Consider the following 20,290-nt stretch of genomic DNA (forward strand, 5'->3'; position numbering starts at 1 on the left):
ACTATAAGTATTTCATACTTAAATAATCAATAGTAATTTGAAATTGCTTTTTTTGTTTGTTTGTTAAAGATAAAAAACAAAAAGACAGAGAGTAATAAATTTTAGGCTCCCTTGGAATTATGTGACCAAGTTGCCCAATATGAGGAGACTAAGTTTGTGTTAGGTTATGATTTTTTTCCCTGAATGACCATGAAGATAACTAACATGTCCTTTTCATTTGTGATCACAAATAAAACAGAACATTTAATTGATGAATACTTTTTATTTGGAATACTTAGATAGCTCTTAGTATATAACATTAATATGTAAAGGCCCTAAAGAGTCCATTAAAACTCTGCACAACAAGCTGCATTTTAATAATGCAGAGACTATGTGAGATAGAAACTAATTTCTACCATTTAGGTAACATAAGCAAAAACCAACTTCCTGAAAGAACTGAAGCTTATAAGTAAACGAGGTTTAAAATGCACACATTCTACAGATGGCAGAACTTAACATCAGCCCAAAAGCATAGGAAATAGAAAAGATTAAAAAAATTCTCTCCAAACCCAGGCTTCTTTTAAGTCTTCTGCTCAAAAGAGGATCGAGGATACTAATGAATATTCAACTCCTAGTGTCTTCTAATAATAAATTCCACTTCGAAACCTATGAAGTAAAACACACTTGCCCTATGATTAGTTTCTCTCAAAAGATAAAGTGGTCTTTCATATTCTTTTAGGAGTTCATGACATTTGAATATGAAAAACCTTGACATACCAAGATAAGGTGAAAAACCAACAGCCATTTTGCCTAAGTCTGTATATCAGCAAAACTTCTGATATATAGAAACCCTGTTCTACTTGGGCAACTTTTCATTTCAAAGAGGGGAAATTAATAAGGAAGAGGATTTTTCTCATCTTTATATCGAACATCCCACACGTCAAGACCTTGTCCTGCCATCATTCCTCACACAATCAGAGAGGCAGGTGATGGTATTATGAGTTCTGTCAGACTTACCCACCATGATTGCTAAAATCATCTTCCAACTTAGTCTCTCTCTCAGGAAGAAGCCGGAGGCCATGAAAACCACTCATTCATCACTTGCCACACCACAGTGATTCTCTGAGCAGACATCCTGGGCTGGCATAATTTGCTTGACAGCCCTGAGGTCAGCTTTGCTTAGTGACTGAAGAATCTTTTCTACCTTCAAATGTTATAATGTACTGTCCTTTGTATACATGGGTGATATTCCTGACCCACTATCAATGGTGGTAAATCTGAAAAGCAAAATGTAACCATGCAATAAGGCAGAGCTTGAGGGCTACCCAAAGAAGGAAAAAAAAAATGTCACGAGAATGACAGGAACTCTTGAAAAACCCTGCCCAGCCCCACAAAGAGAGCTCTGCATTTGCCTGCATTTTAGGCCTTCAGAAACTTCTTCCATCTGACCCCACACCTCCAGCCTCTCTGGTATTATTCTTGTTTTGGTCTTGGTTTCAGGCAGATTTCTATTACCTTGAACAATTTCAAATGTTGACTGGTACCCTGTATATTTACAAGGACAAAGAAGCATTTAAGTGATAATTATATTCAACATCTTGGAAAGAATTAAGAAAGGTGTGTCAACTTTAATTTTGAATTTTCTTGTTACTTGTCAGTTTGCCTCTCAGACTTAATGCCAGAAGGGAATAAAAAACCATCATTATTATTCTTAGCTGCTCAGTGGCATACAGGAAGTGAAGTGAATAGGGGGCTTACCTCTCTGGTCTAATTGGCTCAATTTCTGCCTGTATCAGCAGAGAACCAGGGACTGAATGATCCCGCCTCCTATTCATTCTCCCATCACATCTAAACCAGGTAGAGCTGCTCAGATACAAACATTTCTTATGGAAAGGAAAGCAGCAAAGAAGAGAGCAAAAGAAGGTTGTGGAAAGGTGAGAGCATGAGTATATTTCTAAAGTGGACTGATTGGGAGGTTATATTGGCATTTATTTAATCTATGGCAATTTCTTGTCCCCCAGAGAAGGGGAGAGAAATGGTGGTTCTCTTCCACCCCAGTCAAAGCCAAGATTACATGTGTATTTCATATTTGTATATATCCTTTGACAATGAACCTAATACATGAAGAGTGTTTTTCTATGGGGTCCCAGCAATTAGAAATAATTAACCAAGCCTTACTTTACTAGCTCTATGAATAGAAGGAAGAATGTCACTGAGACACCATCAGTTTAGTCACTGGAATACAAGCAGTTTAAGAACTGTGAAACTATCCCAATCGGTAATAATTGATTCTTATGTAAAGCTATGTAACTGGCTAATATGAAAAGAAAAAAAAGGTTGTTATTGTGATCTGAGTGCTTATTGCTAGTCTAAAACCTAGCGTTAATCTGCTGATTTTTCTTTTGTGAGGCAGTTCTAATTATAGTCAGCTATCTAATTCAGTGTTTATTAAACTGTCACTACAATGACAAAAACTATAAAGGGGAAAAATTTAGCATAGTATAGTATAAAGTGCAGGCTTAAAAAGAACTAACACCCCTGCTGTTGTGTGGTCTGTATATAACCCTGGAGCCTTCACCTAACCTCCTCCAGTAATAAGGAAACCATTACTTACATCAGCAGATGATACCAGTCTTACAAGGGTGTCAGAATTGAGTGAGAAAGGGGCACAGACCCTGGAGCCACACTACTGGGGTTTGAACTCATGCTCCATAACCTCAATGACCTTGGGTGAATGAGGGAACTTCTCTGTCTCAGATTTGTCATTTTTAAGATGGGCATTATGTTAAAATTTGTTTCATAGAATTATGAGGCAATGTGCACATGGGGTTTCAGCTCAAAGCCTGGTATCTGGGACTTCTACCTGCACACATTTCACCTGTATTACCTGCAACTGTTGTTAATGTTGTTATTATTATTGCTTTTATGTTATCATCCAGAATGTAGTAGTGCTCAACAAATAGTGGCTTTATTTCTCCCTCTTATATTATCATTCTGCCCCTATTCTGAGAATTTACATGTTTAATGCCACATAAATTTTATCTGATTATTTCAGCTTTTCCTGTAGATAAGTGTTTTACCTGACTCGCACTTACTTATGACAGCAATGGTCCTAGAAAATTAAGGTTTGATGAGACCTTAGAGATTCTCAAACTACTTAGTTACTTATTACAAAGATAAATTATCTCAGTCTCTGAGTGGCTCATTCCTTCCAAGAAACAAAATATAAATATATATTTGACATATAAAGTATATATTTATACATATATATTCAAACTCTTAGAAACTCTGTAATCATGAAATTCTGCTAATATTTTTTCTTTTAATTGTTTATTTCCTATTGGTTCCACACAATTAAAAATGATCACTGAGTACTTTCTATATTATCTGTATAGCGTGGTTTCAAAAATGAAAGTTCTTCAGCTTTCCAGTGGTTCTTGGATTAATGAAAAAGTGAACATTTTTATTAAAAGACCCTTAACTGTGAATAGAGCTTTAACTTTGAATGGAACTTTACTTTCTTGACAAGGAAAATACTGGGACTTTGGAGTTAGGACTCCCAAGCAGACAGTCAGAATCCAGGTGGAGGTAGGGGAGGGGGGAGGAAAGGGGTTGGCCTGGCTAATACTTCTTTTCCTATACACTTTCGTAAAAGACTTTGTATAATAATCATCCCCAGAAAGTTGCTCCCCTAGTGAAACTTTAACTTAATCCCTTCTAAGCAGGGCTAATTGCAAAAGCACCTCTGGAACATTCTACCCATATGGTGACTTCAGGACCTGGTGGGGCTTTATTTAGAGTGGAGAATAAAGCAAGTGGCCCTTTTCTTTCTGCTTTGGCTTATTCTTTGCTCTGCCTACTTAACATTAAGAACAGATTCTCCTTGAAGTTTCACACAGATTCTCTCTCTTATCCTTATAAATTAGATGGGATTTTGATGGGATGTGCAGGTTGTCCTCATTCATAGATAATCTGAGGCACAGGCAGAGCCTTTCAGGGATTTATCAAGTGTCAGAGCTGTAAGGTGAATCTCAAGTTCCCCCCAGAGCCCATTCCAAAAGGTCACTTGAACCCTAAGGTCCCTCCTGCTCCAGTGACTCTATCCATCAGGTTATTTCCTTTTTCTTTAGTGGAAAACAAGACATAGAACCTGCCAAATGGTCCATAATGAGAAAATGTAGTGGTGTGTGCAGTAATGAAATTAGGTGTCTTATAATTATAAATTGGGCAGGAACAATATCTTTTCAAAAATCAAACCACTGAAACTTGCATATATTCCACTTATTAAGAATAAACAATTATGAATCATCTTAAAAATGAGACAAGTCTGAGACTAGCAGATCTCTCTTTTTCTCTGCCTTTCCTTTCTTTTCCACGGTCTTCTAGAAAATATGTAGATCTCCCAGCAGTGATTCAGTTAAGAGCTCACCACACCCCCTTCCTCTAGTTGTTCACATAGGCAAACATAATGTCTATTTGGAAAAAAAAAAAACCTGTTTCCTTAAATAACTGCCATTTTTATTAACTCATAAGTATAGCACTGACCACAATAATTTAATAGTCTCAGTAAGGTGGATGGCCAAAACACACAATTCAATCATGACAGTCATGACACAGGTTCCACTTTTTTCATAGAATGCTTTCCTTTGGCAATAAGTACACCTCATTAAAAAACTCAGAATGAAAGCATGAGACTGTGATTAACCTCAGGTTATCTTTATAATAGCAGAACTGTACAGCAAATTTCATCCTGTAAAAGTGCTAATATTTAGTAATTGAGAAAAAAGGATACTGAACAAGAGTATACTATAAATTCTTTGGACAATCTTTTTTACAGGAAAAAAATATACTATAAAGACTTCTGGAATTGTATTCTATTATTTCACCATCCAGATGGGGTTGTTGCATTATGTTAATTATTAACAAGGTAACACCAAATTAAACTGTGTTAGCTCTAATTGAAAGTTGTATGTTTAAACTGTGTATGGAACATTTTTGGCAGCTTTAATCAGATATTTTACTCTTCTGTGTCTTCTTTTATTGATAGCAGGCTCTAATGCCTTCTCAAAAATCCCTGCAATCTTATATTAAGTGTATTAGAAGTGAATATTGTGAATTTTCAGATGGGAATATTGTCTATTAAAACCTACTTGGGGAGTCTAAAACCTAGGTCTCTGCAGTGAGTTTTATTTATTCAACCCACCATAAAAAGTTAATGTTAGAAGGGAAGACAAAGGAAATAACTTATTCAATTACATTTCTTCAAAATATTAATATCACTTTCAATTATGATAAAAATGAATTACTTGCTATTGGTGGGAATAAAAATCTGGTTTGGGGCAAAAAACATTTTGCTTAAACTATAATAAACACTGAAATATAACACTAAATAACCTTCAGAAATTATATGTGAAGAAAGAATATTGAAGTATCTGAAAAAAGACACCACTCTATTAATTTTAGTGTTTGCTAAGCATATCAAATATTTTCAATTTAATACTTTCTTTACCTAAATTATCAGCAATAGAATAAGTGTCTTTGAAATATTTTTTTAATTCCATCATGAATACATTTTATTAAGTCTCCATTTATATTTCTAAAATATAATTTAAATAAGAATTTTTATTAGAAAACTTTTTTAATCATTGAATTAAAAATACCTTCTCATTTATTGTAATTCTTCAAGAGTCTAGGAGTTCAATTTTCACGCATGTAAATAAGAATAATTGCTTAAATATTTGAAAACACTCCCAAAAGATAACATAGTTCTGAAGAGTACAAAGAGACCCCAGTGTCAGAAAAGGCAGTTCTATCCTTCCTGTTATTAAGAAGACACTAACTTAAACTGGTTCTACCAAAATTTCAACAGCTGTCAATATTTTTTAAAAGTTCCTACATTTTTCTACACCATCTTTTAGCTCACCTTAGTTGTAACTAAGGTGACCATGTAATTTACTATCCAAACCAGGACAGTTTTAAGAATGAAAGAGGATGCTATTAATAGGCTTAGACTGAAACTATTCCAAGCGAGCTGGAATAAATGATCACCATAGTTCTAGCCATCATTCTTCATAATATTTCTGTTATTAAGTTAAAAGAGCACACATGCAGAGTCACCTTCTCCAAATTACAACTTGCACTTCAAGGACACATTAGTAAAAGGAAAAGGAAGGATGAAAGAATATAAACAAATAGGCAGACTTCATTGAACTTTGAAAAGGAAAAGCAGAGAAAAAGGAAGAAAAGACCAAAAAAAATAAGATCAGTTAGTAGGGAGGGCAAAGATTAAAAGAAATTTACTCTGCTGCCCCAGTTACTCACTTCTTGCTTTCCTTTGAATCCTTTGCCTAATAGTATAGATTAGTAATTTGTTTAATTTGTCATTATTAAACAGCTCTGATTTGAACTCAGTTTGGCAACCATACATATAAATCTAAAATATATTACAATAAGAAGTAGTTCATTCCATTAAGGTTTCATTTTTTAACAATGCCCAAAGCTACTATAAAGGGTACAGTGCTCTCAAATGGCAGCTGTGCTCATTTAGTCACTGTTAAGTCATCAACATACACTTTAAAATACCTACTTTTTTTGCATATGTTACAGCACAGGAGGAGTTGTTCACCACTACTGGTTTCTAGTCTTCTTTGTGACTGCCTACATCGAAGCCCCAGTGTTCTAAATGTAAGTCACAGAAAACAATACCTAACATATGACTTGAGCCAGCTAATGGCACTTAGCCCAAAGTTGACTCAGTTACTAAAACTACCATCATTGCTGTAAACCCATTGTAAGCCAATGTTATTTTCGACGTTAGTGTTTTTGAAGTTAGTTCAGATAAAGAGAAGCTACATGCCAAAAAATGCTTAAGTAGGACTTTCACTTCAGGACAATTGTGATACAGTTGTCTCAAGCAACTGTCTCAAGTGATACAGGTGAATTCTTACTGTAAGTTAGAAATGAGTAGCAGACTTGGCAGATCTATGATAATATGATAAAGTAAATTTTATATTAACCTAAAATAAATGCCAGTGAAAAATAATACTCTGATTTTTACCTTAATTTAATATTAACCACTAAAAAGAGAATTTTTAAATGAAAATGAAAACTATCATTTAAAAAATGATAACTATCATTTAAAATTTTTGATTAAAATCTCAAATTAGTAAGATTCAAAGGAAAAAAAAACATTCTTTAAGAGTTTGATCTTTTTATTAATACTTTTAAAACAGAGAATTTGTCTTCCCTAAGTGGCTTTCCTAGGCCTTTTTAATTTAAATTATTAGGCCCCATTGGGGGTTGTTTAACAGCTACTCATCAACCTTCTTCTAATATTCCTTCCTGGAAAGCTTAAACACTACATTTTTTATATGCTCATGTGGCTAGGGTTCCAGATATGATTTAGGTTCCACCAATTAAGTATGCTAAATTAGGTAATATGAGGAGAATCTTGGGGCTTAAGACATTTGGCTGTGATGCTATAGGTTACAGTAGAGGTACCGGGAGGTGATGGTACTGAATGGTGGCAATAACAGCAGCTCATTTGAAAGCCCAGTTCTGTGATAGCGCTTTAGGAGTCATATGTAGAAAGTCTAGCTAAAGGCTGTTTTGTTTGTTCTTTAGTTATCCAAAATATTCTGGATGTTAATATGTTCTAATAAATTATTTTCCTAGTGAAATAGCTAATGTGGATTTATTCTCTGCAGTTAAATTCTGACCAATGTATTAGCCCTTAAAGTGGGAAAACAAGACTATAAGTTTCCTCATTCAAAATTAAAAAAAAAATAGTGAGCATCAATTTATTCTGAGATGGAGTTTTGGTCTTCCCACCTTGGCCTATCTCTTATCTTTATCCAGTATTTTAGCAAATTCTTAGCATATCATACAACTTCCTCTCCTATAGCCCTATATCTTTTATTGCTACTCTTAAAGAAAACAAAACAATTCAAGTTGTTATGTTCTGGAACGTTGAATTGGCCATTCTTCTAATCCCCCATCTCCACCCATATATGTTTAAAACATCTAACTGTAGGCAACATCATTTTTCTCCATTTGGAGACTTAATTATGTTCTTATGTGATAAAAGCTAGAGTAGAAAAACAAAATTTTCCCAAATGGATTGTTTCTTTGAAGTGATACTTCCAGGTTCAGGTTGATATATGAAGTTTCTATACAAAGTAAAAATTCAATGAATGATATTAATAGGTATACAAGAAAGGTAAGAGATGGAAAGATACCACAATGCCCTATGCCCCTGTGGCTATAAAGGGGAGACTTGAAACCTATATTTCTCTAAGTGTACACTAAGATGAGTTTGAAGTAAAAAATAACTGGTGAGTTGCTGGATCCAATAATATATGCATTTATAACTTCCTAGATATCATATAGAAAACATAGCATTTAAAAAACTGTTTTAATAGCCAACATTTGGTAAACAGTTTAGAAGTATTTACAACAATCCCAAGAAATCACTGCATTCTTTCTCTCTCCCTTTTTTTTACTGAGGTAATATGGTTTATAACATTATATAAATATGAGGTGTACAACATTATAATTCTATATTTAAATACATCATAGAGTGCTCGCCATTAAACGTTTAGCTTCCAACCCCTGCCCCTCTCCCCACCACCACACCATAGATTTGGACTGCGTTTTACCCCTTCTCTTCCGGTAACCACCAATCCATTACCTGTATATGAATTTATTTTTATTTTGTTTTGTTTGTCTCATTTTGCTTTGTTTTATAGTCCTCTATAGTTTTATAGTGAAACCATATGGTTTTTGTCCTTTTCCAACTTACTTATTTCACTTAGCATGATACCTTCAAGGTCTGTTCATGTTATTGCAAATGGCAATATTTTATCTTTTTTATGATTGAGTAGTATTCGTGTGTGTGTATGTGTGTATCACATCTTCTTTTCTTCTTTATCCATTCATCTGTCTATGGATACTTAGTTTGTTTCCATCTCATCTTATTTAGCTATTGTAAATAACACCACAATAAATATAGGGGTGCATATATCTTTTGAATTAGTGTATTTGTATTCTTCAGATAAATATCCAGAAGTGGAATTGCTGAGTAATACAGTAGTTCTATTCTTAATTTTTTAAGGAAACTCTATACTGTTTTTTATAATGACTGCACTAATTTACAATCCTATCAACAGAATATGAGTTTCCCTTTTCTCCTCTCCAACATTTGTTATTTCTTGTCTTTTTGATAATAGCCATTCTAACTGGTGTAAGGTGATATCTCATTGTGGTTTTGATTTGATTTCCCTAATAATTAGTGACGTTGGACATCTTTTTATGTGTCTGTTAGCCATCTGTATGTCTTCCTTGGAAAAATGTTTATTCACATTCTGCCCACTTTTTAAATGGGTTTGCTTTTTGTTGTTGAGTTTATATATTTGGATATTAACTTATTATCATTTGTAAATATCTTGTCTCATTCAGTCGGTTGCATTTTTATTTTGTTGATAGTTTCCTTTGCTGTGTAGAAGCATTATAGTTTGATGTAATTCCATTCATTTTGTTTTCTTTGTCATTGGAGTCAAGTCCACAAAGACTGTTCTAAAACCCATGTCAAAAAGTTTACCACTTATGTTTTGTTCTATATATTTCATTTCTCTTTCTGATATTTGTTGTTACTATACAGCTTTGCCACTGTGTAACAGATTTTTGTGTATTGATTTTGTACCCTGCAACTTTACTGAATTTGTTTATTTACAGTAAACAAATAAGGGTTTTCTATACATAAAATCATGTCATCCACAGCTAATGACAGTTTTACTTCTTTATTTCCAATTTAGGAGCCTTTTATTTCTTTTTCTTGACTATTTACTCTGGCTAGGACTTCCAGTACTATGTTGAATAAAAGTGGCAAGAGTGGGCAACCTTCCAAGTCATCTTTCTTTTTTCATGAATTTTAGCACATGTTTGTGGCTGAGTAGTTTTATTAGCCTTCTTTCTGTAAGTAGAATTTTGGAGTCCAACAGCTTCCTTTCACTTTGTACTATCTTGTTTCTTTTCGATCCAAGCTGGTAGTGTTTCTCCTGATATAATATTCTTAAGAATTTTGTACACCTCTTATGGGTGGTACGACAACGCTCTCCATTAGAAAGAAGCCATATCCACAAATCTTTTTGAGATATCCCTTCTCTATCTTTGGTTCCTGCTGAGATGGCTGAGGGGCATACAGATTTCTATAAACCGTCTAATTTAATTGAGAAGATTTATGAGGTACAGCCTTAATCTAACGACTGAATAATCTTTTGATGTTTCAAAGGTTTTAGCAAAGAGTTGTACAGCCCCACTCTTGGCCATGACATATATATATATATGTCATATATATATATATATAAATCATTTATATATATATATATATATATATATATATATGTCATGTCTTGAGAAGTAATCTTAATTTTAGCATCTTTTGTCATCTGAATAGGCTGAGAATTTCCCAAATTATCGTGCCCTGGTTTCTTTTTGTTTAACAGTTCTTCCTTCAATTTATATCTCTCTTCTCATATTTTTCTGTAATCAGGAAGAAACAGGCCACATATTCAACATTTTGCTTGGAAATTTCCTTACCAAGATATTCCATTCATCTTTCACAAGTTCTTTCCACATAACCAAAGGACACGATTCGATTAAACTTTGCCACTATGTAACAGAGATCTCCATTTTTCTATTTCCCAATAACATGATCTTCACTTCCTACTGTACTCCCATCAGCAGCATCTTTAATGTTCATCTTTCTACTAAGATTCTGTTTAAGGGAACCGAGGATTTTTGTATCATGCTTCTCAAAATTCTTTCAGCCTCCACCCACTTCCTGATTCCAAAGCCAATCCTGTGTTTTGAATTATTTGTTATGGCAGTAGCTTACTTCCAGGTACATAATCTATTTCATCAGAAAGATCCCGTTTCCCTTGGTTCTTGTTTGGTTTTTGTTTGTTTGGTTGGTTGGTTGGTTCTTGTGTTTTTAACTACATCTGGTGTTTATATTTCTATGGTGGGTTTAGTGCACCATCTTATCTTAAAAGGTACAGTAACACTTGAACACAGTTCAGTAGTAGCCAACATCTATGAAGTATATATTACTCTGTATTTTACAGACAAAATATAATACATTAACATCTACGTTTGGATATAGACATAGCTTAATATAAAGTAAATGACTGAAAATGCAAAGTTCATCTGTATCCTTTATAGTTATTTCCCAAAGTCAGTACTCCAATCTTGAAATTAAGTTTCCATTAGTCTTTCATAACCTTTCCTGTGGTTACAACATCTGAGCTTATCACACGACTAATGCATAAATATCTTTGTTTTGATCATTCACAAGTCCTACTGATACAAGCTACATCCAAATACCATTTTATTTAGCATTTAAATGGGCTTAGGAACATTAGAATTTTTTATGAGATAAATATTTAGTATATGTCATATTCATGTCTTACAGTTAGGGGAAAAATTGGATAATATTATTGATTCATAGGACTTTATTTTTCTTGGTTTGAATTTCAAGTTCTAAGTTGAAGTGTCCTGATTAAAAAAAAATTAACACATATAAAATTCTTTGAAAAGATTAATTCAACTTTTGCATGTGAAAAAGTAAAAATCATTTTCACTAGAGCTCAAATATTGAAAATGCCATTCCAAAGAAAGAATCTTGAAACAATTCCAAGTTAGAAAAAAGAAAGATTTATAGTATAGTTGCCATGGTAATTGCAGTACACTCTATTGCAAACTAGTATGAGGTTAAGAAAGTGCCTCTGTGTTAGAGTCTTTAGGTTGAAAGACAGTCTATAAATTCAACATTTTGAGAACTCAAAAATAATATTAGTAAATCTTAAAATGTTCTTGATCAGATATTTTAAAAATATAGCCAAACCTAAAATCCATTAAAGTGAACTTGTTTTCTTGCCTGAGACTACTCAACTGCTTCCTCTGCTATGGCTCTTTCTGGAGCTTTAGTGCATGCGCTTTGTCATCTGCATCTTGCTCCACTGTGGTGAGACATACTACCTTAGGTGGAGTATGGACTGATTTTTTTCCATGAGTGATATTAATAGCTCTTATATTATGGAGCTCACTATAGAATTTTCCTTGCTCTATATTCTTCCCATCATGGCATGATTCTAATGTGCTTTGGTTTTAAGTGTCTAAAACATGTTAGGACATTTCTTTGGTGAATAAATAATTTTCCATATTGAATGTCTCAAAGATAAAGTCCATTTACAATTAACATAATCTGTAATATTCTAATGTGTATTTATTAAAAACAAAACCTGTATGTTAGGAAGTGTGTGGGAATGTGTACATGATACATCAAAAGCATAAATCATATATTATACATTATCACAGTTTTGAATTGAAATCTGTCATAAAATTGTAATAAATACACTAATAAGTTCCATGTAATTAAGGTTTTGTCTGCATAACCAATTTTAAAAATTCTTACATCGTCTAATACCTACTTGTTTGGCACTTTGAAAAATTAGCCTTAGAATTAGTTTTCATCCTTTTAAGAAGTTTAAAATTTTTATGATACAGAAACTTTATTTTGGAAAAAAAAAAAAGCATTTTGTACTCATTCTCTGAATAAATTAGTGGGACACTTTGCTATATTAAATGCTTTAGATATTTACAATATAAATAATGAAATGATTCTTAACTGAGGAAACGTTTTGTGAAGAATTCTAAAATATGTTAGGAATCATAGTTTAACCCATATATAGGCAAAGCTTATTATTTGACAAAATGTAGAAAATAAATGAGCAAAAGAATGTTTTAATAATTGTATTTGTAAACACTGTGTGTGTGTGTGTGTGTGTGTGTGTGTGTGTGTGTGTGTGTGTGTGTGTGTTAAAACAGAATACCTCTGTAGGAATAAATAAGTAGATCTTTTTGAGTAACAGATAATATTTGACTTTTCCAACAGACTGCCTTGCTGTTAGACTCCTATCTTCTATAGAATCTCTTGAGTGATCTAATTACTGGTAGACTTGACTTGTTTGTGGTTCAAAAATACCCATTTTATGGATTTAGAAACTGAATTCCAGGAAGACTTAGGGACTGGCTTAAAACCATAATATTTGAATTCAAAGCTGAGATTCAATCCAGATTTTCTGATTCCAAAAACTCAAGTTATCTGTTCCTTTATACATCTTAGTGCCAAGTTCACTAAGATGGAGAGTATTTAAAATAATGAAAATTAATAGCAACAAAGTGAGAATTCCTGAAAAACTTATATTGCATACCATTATCTCAAAAAAGAACATCCAAATGTTTAATTTCAACGAATTGTCAAGACTCAGTTGCAGCTGAATTAATAGGCAAAACTTAAAGAAATTCTTTTTAAACTTCTTTATTTAACATTTCCCCCAAATAATTAAAAATATGAACACTTTTTATAAGTTTATATTAAAATATTTTCTCCGTAAACTTTTTTCTGTTAAAATATCTCCATGAAATGAAATTTTACATTATTTAAATATTATGGCGTTACATGTCAGTATAGTGTTTTCTCAAAGTGGGTACCCAATAAATACTTTGGATGACAAAATCAGTTTATGGGCATTGTTTAAACTGCAAACAAGTATACCAATAGTGATTAGATTCACCAAGAGATTCTGTGGAATAGATGTGGGAGAGCAAAACAGGCTCTTGGAAATTCAAATATTCTGAAGACCAGTGGTAGCCAGGTTTGATGACTCAGTGAAAAACAGAGTGTATAATGGTGACTCAGGAAGAAACCCCTTCTGTGGTGACAGATAAACACCCTTCGCCTGTCTAACGGGCTATGAGACAAAGCTGCTGGTTCTGGGCTTCTTTGTACAGGTGGATTCCTCTTGGTGCATAGACTATGTTGACCACTTTGAATGTGCCTCCCCTGAGAAACAAAGGAGGTATCAGAAAATGTACCCACTAACCTGTATCTTGATCTCATTTGTTGTGCTATTTGCTGTTTCATTAGTAACCCTAAATGAAACAATTCTATATGGAACATGATCTTTGTGCAAATCTTCCAGCCCAGACCAGATTTAATGGTCTGCCTTAGTGTATATGCAACCATCACCACTAGTGAACGTCTGCAAACATAAGAATTACAGAATAACAGAGCAAATCTATATTCTAATAATGGTCTCAAAAAAGAAACTAATTCCAGCATTTCGAGAACTAAAGATACCGCTTAAAAACAATGTGGCATTTCTTTAAAATATCATTTGAATATGCAATTAAGAGAAGGGGGTTTATCGTTTTGACTGAAAAACTACAAATATAAATTGGACAATGACAAGTTTGACAATATATTATATTACTTCTGCAGGCAAGTCAACCAAAGGAAATCTAATAACATTCTAAACAAAGAAGTATTGCATAGCTTCCTAAGGCGGCTATTCTGAATTAAAAAAAAAAAACAAAAAACAAAAAAAAACATTTATCTAAATATGTAAGTGTGAGGAAATGATCATGTTTCCATTTTTATATTTTTAGATCAAATACTTTATCTCTCAAATCTTTGTGCACATATACTCCTTTGTATTGAAAAAATAATATATAATTCCTTATGTTGGTTTTACAAAGAAGCATAGCCATTTAAATTGCTTAACAAAACTAAAGTGACTGTGTTGCATTTCTTGTTTTGTACTATGCCACTTGTTCACACAGCCATCTTGACTACTACACTGTGACATACTTGAAGAGGCAAGAACCAATCCTATATTATTTATGTTTCTTCCTCCGTCATAGAAACCAGCACATGGTGAGTGCCTAACAAAAGTTTCCAGAATTATATCACTCTTATAGAAAGACTCACATTCCATTTAGGAAAAGTGTTTCCAACTCCCACTTTCCCTACATAATAGCAGTATTTAAACTCCCACTGGAGAAGGAAATGGTGAAGTGCAGCTGAGTTTCTCAAAAGTTTTACAAATATATGTGGATAGAGAAAAAAAAAAGACAAAGTGAAAGTGACATTATAACCTCAGAGGCCATTTCATTCTTGGATGAATGAAGGCATATAACTCACTTGGGTATCCCAGTCAGAACCTTTTCCTTTGAATATACAAGACAAAACTGCATATTCTTACAATCTTTGAAAACATTAAAGACTCAGTATATTTCTTTAGCAACATCTAGAAACTGCTTTTAGGTTTGGGGATGCAGCCAGCTTATTTGATGGCTTTATGCTGAGGAAGGAGTGTTTGGGCTGGGTAAAGCAAGAATAAGAGATTTTGAAATTCACTAAGCAAATTCTGAAAATATCCCAAAGCAATAATAAAATATTCATTTTATACATAAAATTCTTAGTTATAATCTAAGATTGTCATTTTCTTCCTTAGGAAACTAGCTAACAGGTATGGAATAAACAATTTTTCTGATTTTTAACATAATAGTAACTAAGATATAAAGTTTGTAAATTTTAGTATGGTGACAATTTTGCAGTTTTGCGTTGCCAAATCTATTTTTTAATAGCCTGGAATTATGTAAAAAATAGAACCACATATAAAAACTTGTCTTGGCTTGTGCCCAAGTGATTTGAAGAATCCTCTACTTTCAAACTCACATTTACCACTTGAATTTGGAACATGGTTATGACAGATGTGCATATTTCTGAGTTACTTGAAATTCTATATTAATTGTGAAATATCCATGACAGATTCCTTGGGGTCAATAGTTATAAGGTAACTTAGAATCTATAGACCCAGCGATATTGTTACACTAAAATGTCATGATCAACTAAAAATTTTTAGTTTTTAAACATCTTTCCTCCAAAATATGCCATAATGACAAATCACGTTTTAATGATCTGTTTCTTTATTTAAGCTATGAATAGCTGCATCTATTACTGTGACAAGATCCAAAAGAGTCAACAACAACAACAAAAAATGGTTCCATTTTAATTACCTCGTAACAAACCTACAGTACTCATAACATTGAGGTCGGATGTATGTACAATATATAGCATCAAATGACATTAAATGCCTCTTGTAGTAGGTTCTACAACAAAAAAGGAATACAATAGTATGGCATTACAGGATTTTAAGGATTATTGATCACTGGTTTATTTCATAGACTCACTCTAGAAGTAATTTTATTTTATAAATTGTCTGAGACCTCATTAGAAAATACTCTAAAAAGGTATTTATGCAATACTTGAAACTGTCCACTAATAAAATGTACAAGAAGGCTCAGACTATTTTATGAGCTTATTTTTAACACACTGAACAATTACAGGCTCTGAGCCCCATTAATAAAAATACAACATGCAAGCTTTCTTTTCTTTAAATGTTATAATAATTATAACATTCTAATAGAAAATCGCCTAAGTGCCAAATTTGAACTGAATTTTTTAATATGTCAGAGTTGATTTCTCTGCTAACCCATTTAGGTATAAATTACTTGATTTTTTTTTTTTTTTTTTTTTGCCTTCTGCAATGGTAACTACTCTGCAATTTTTCAGGAGAAAATATCATATATGTTGCCAACAAATGAGAGTCTGGGAAACCAGAATGATTTTTCAACTGGAAGATTTTTTTTAAAATGGAAGTTATCATAATTCAAATGTTATATTAGAGAACAAAATCCCGATGTTATAACATAAATTACATATTTGGAAAATTCATGCATTGCCAATAAGCATGTCTTAAACAATAAGTCATGAAAGAAGTATATTTTGATATTTAGTTTTCATTATCGATTAGTATTTCAAAAACTCTTTATTTGCAAAGATGCTAAAATATTCCTTAACTATCTCTAAGAAGCAACATGATTCCATAGGTATCTTCAAACTAATTTGAGATTAAACGATGTGATTCTTCATGGATATAAACTGCTACAAAATTGACTAGACTTTAGCTAATAGTATTGTCAGAACAGAAAAGAAGAAATGAGCATTGGTGCTGGAGTTAAGACAATTTGGACTCCAATCTGGCTCTGCCTTTTTGATCTGTACAGCTTTAAACACATTAGTCTATCTAAGCCACAATTTCCTCACTTACAAAGTTATGATAATAATGCTGCCCACCTTTATATCGCAGTATTGAGGATTAAATGAGACAATATGCCTAATGCAAACTAAATATAAGCTAATGTTAGTACAATCTTCCAAGGCAGGCCAAAATAATCGACTGGTATTGTTAGGGTCTAGTTTAGAGTATAAACACTGGTAAAGCTTGGATCTTTTAAAACAGGATTTCTGGGATCTGAACTTTCCCCTCCCCCCCCAAATTATTTTCAATCCCAACAACAATGCAAGAACCTTAGAACAATAGTATTATTTTATAATGCTCAGTGTATCACGGTAAACACATAGCATAATCATACCATACATTTTAATGGTACTTTATAGTACGCAGAGTGTTATTTCAAACACTATTTTATGCAATCATGGTAACAATTCTATGAAGCAGGCCAAGTAAGTAAGTAGTATCTCCAGTTGGCCCTTGATAAAGGCAGATTGACAACGATTGGTTACTTTAAAAGCTCACAGGGCAAGTCAATGATGGAGCTGTAACTAGAATTAAGTTCTTCATCCTTGTCTCATACTTCCTCCACACCCCTCCCCACACAAACTACATTAACTGTCTATTTATAGGAGAGTAGCAAAATGCTACATTATACATAAACCAATATTTATGTGAAGTTCAATGTAAGTCTTCCTTCATAAAATGCCTCTGTGCTAATTTGTGATCAGTTTTAAAGTTGAGTCTATTTAGAACACTTATCAAAAGCCTTCTCTAAGGATTGGCACTGTGGGAAATATCAATTGTGAACTCAAAGTCTCTGCTCTCAGTAAGTTTAAAAATTGCCAAAAGGCAAAACAAAACAAAAAACAACCTAAAAGTATAGGGAAGACTATAAAAAATGTAAATTTCTAAAAAGTAAATTCCTAAGAAAGGATTCATGATGTCTAGGAAAAGGAGCTATCTCAAGAAGAGAAATAATAAAAATAATTCTGTCCCAATAAAAGAACTGTCCTATTAGCTAGAACTTCTCAGTTAACTGACAAGAAATAACTGTAGTTGGAACCCAGAACGTTCATCAACCTTTCCTACAATTTAAAAATATTTATGTTGGTAATCTTTAATTATATTTATCATATAAATTCAAATACAAATAATGTACCAGTAAGTCTTAATATCTAGAAAAGATTTTTCCAAACTAAATATTATTTCATATTGTAAATATTCATAACTATATTATAGGACATTTTATACAGATTTTAATTTGTTACAAAGTAAAACAGTAAGATTTTTTTTTTGAGGAAAATTTCTTGCCTGTTTATAAATACTATCCTTGTTTGAATGGTTTCTGGAGAGAATGTCTTAAGCTATATTTCCAAAAAGTACTATAACTGTAACGTTTAAAACTGTAAAATGTCATTTTGTCTATACACACCTTATAACTTAATCCAAAAACATTTTATATTCAGTAGCACAAGGGAATAGTATTTTCTTCTCATACTAAGTACATAATTGTGAAGTAATTTGTTTTCCACAATGCATATTTTAAGAAGCTCTCACATGATGTCATTATGTTTCAGGCTCCATATCTGTTTGAAAGCTTACCTTATATCTTTAATATAACAAAGCCCTTTTCCCAACCTGAAGGATTTTGAGTACCTACCGGAAGCATGTTTAAGCATGTTTAAAATACACAGTATGATTTTTTAAACTCATATAGCAATGTATTTTCACATGTTAAATGTTAGTAATAGTTTAATATACAAATATTTTAATTCTACCACATGACATTCTTAGGCTGACTAGAAATAGTTTACGATTCTTCTGTGATGCCTACTTTCTGATTAAAATAAGACATCAAGACATATTTCTTCCTGTGTTACTTCATATACTCTGGTTTATAAACTGATCCAAGTTATCTGCCATTTGAAGAGTCATTTTCTAAACGTGGAAAAACTTAAAATTTCATTAGAATTATCATTGTTAATAAGAACTTTTTTCAATGAAAGAGACCAAAATGTAATTTTGGATTTGAAGTGTATTTGTGGGTAGTCAGTCATGAAGCAGGACTTAAAGGCAGTCATTCATGTTGGGTTGCCAAAGTGAATATCCTATTCCACAAATGGAGATAGTAGGTCCCAATGCTGGTAAAATGTGTGCATTGAAAGGCACCTATGTATACTTATTGAGTGATTTGATTCCATCTGAAAAGTGAACAGTCAGGAATCCTTATCCCTTAAGATGCATTTATTTTCATACATTATCTAATAATTTTAATAATTGCAGGGACTAATTACTAATTCCTGTTCTTCCTGGTTCTACCTAGCAAACATCAATGGTATTAGAGGCCTGAAGCCTCCAGTTTCCCAGGAAATCAGGGCAGCAAACGATGAGAAAGCAAGCTTTCCTTCTCCTCCACAGGGATTTTAGCCTGAGACCTATGAAATCTTCTGAAAAGAACATCAATAACTAGATGAGGAGGGCTTTTCAGTACGAAAGAATTCTGAACTGATTTGTAAACCACCTTTGGAAAATAAGAATCCATTATTCTGGAAAACTCAGTAGAAATTATTTTTTTAAATAATAGCATAAAAAGTATAAGTAGTAGCTGGCAGTCAACAAATTTATAGGAATAGACTTATCATATCTGTTAACATTTGTACAAAATTACCTCTGACGTCACGATCAGAATTGATTAAATGATCAACTAGTGGAAAACATGTTGAAGTACAATTTAAAAAGTACTCTTCTTGTTCAGAGGGGAAAAAAAGGGTTAAGAGATCCCTGTGACACTGAGCACTTCCTTGAATGGTGTTTAGAGCTGACCAAATCACACACATATTTAAAGGCCTTTGTCATTACTGTAGGGCTGGATAGTAGAGTGTCTGTGTCACACTAGCACATAGGAATCAGAGTCATTCTTGAAATGCCTCGTTACACATTTGGCAGTACAGTATTGCCTTCAAAAAGTACAATTTCTGCTTTCTGATTCTTCATATATTTCTTCTCTTTTGCTCTGAGAAAAAGATTTTCTCCTTTATGTTTTGGAAGCTATGGAAATCTACAGTTTTCTAACCTCTAGACTAGAGTTTAGGAAGATCTACTGTTTATAAAATATGTCAATAATTTAAACTTAATGGCTGCCATGTCAGTCCAGTTTTTCATTTCTTTGTTCTTAAAAGAGTTTTCTTAACAAAATAGTCTATAAAAATAATTGAAATGTTTCTTTCTCATTGTAAAAACAGTATAGTTTTATCATAGAAACTTTAAAAAGCACAGGAAATTGTAAAAATAAAAAATTATATTTTCATCACTTTGGAATAACTACTTTT

The 20,290-nt window shown here is 32.7% G+C and overlaps 1 protein-coding gene and 1 long non-coding RNA gene across 5 annotated transcripts in view; one reads left to right on the forward strand and one right to left on the reverse strand.

The window, feature by feature from the left end:
- The window catches only part of ZNF385B (zinc finger protein 385B), a 344,341-nt gene that overhangs the window by 105,912 nt on the left and 218,139 nt on the right, over nt 1-20,290 (reverse strand). The window lies entirely within an intron of this gene.
- Nucleotides 1-20,290, forward strand: part of LOC120597194 (uncharacterized) — a 67,274-nt gene that overhangs the window by 3,955 nt on the left and 43,029 nt on the right. Inside the window, exons 2-4 of one of the 3 annotated variants that reach the window (XR_005651353.1) lie at nt 1,776-1,913; nt 6,586-6,663; nt 14,662-14,755. This is a non-coding gene — a long non-coding RNA (uncharacterized LOC120597194). The remainder of the gene's footprint in view (nt 1-1,775; nt 1,914-6,585; nt 6,664-14,661; nt 14,756-20,290) is intronic. The other 2 variants (XR_005651355.1, XR_005651354.1) reach the window with 2 other exon arrangements.

Source organism: Pteropus medius, unplaced genomic scaffold (assembly GCF_902729225.1).
Source record: "Pteropus medius unplaced genomic scaffold, Ma_sr-lr_union100, whole genome shotgun sequence".
NCBI classification, from domain to species: domain Eukaryota; kingdom Metazoa; phylum Chordata; class Mammalia; order Chiroptera; family Pteropodidae; genus Pteropus; species Pteropus medius.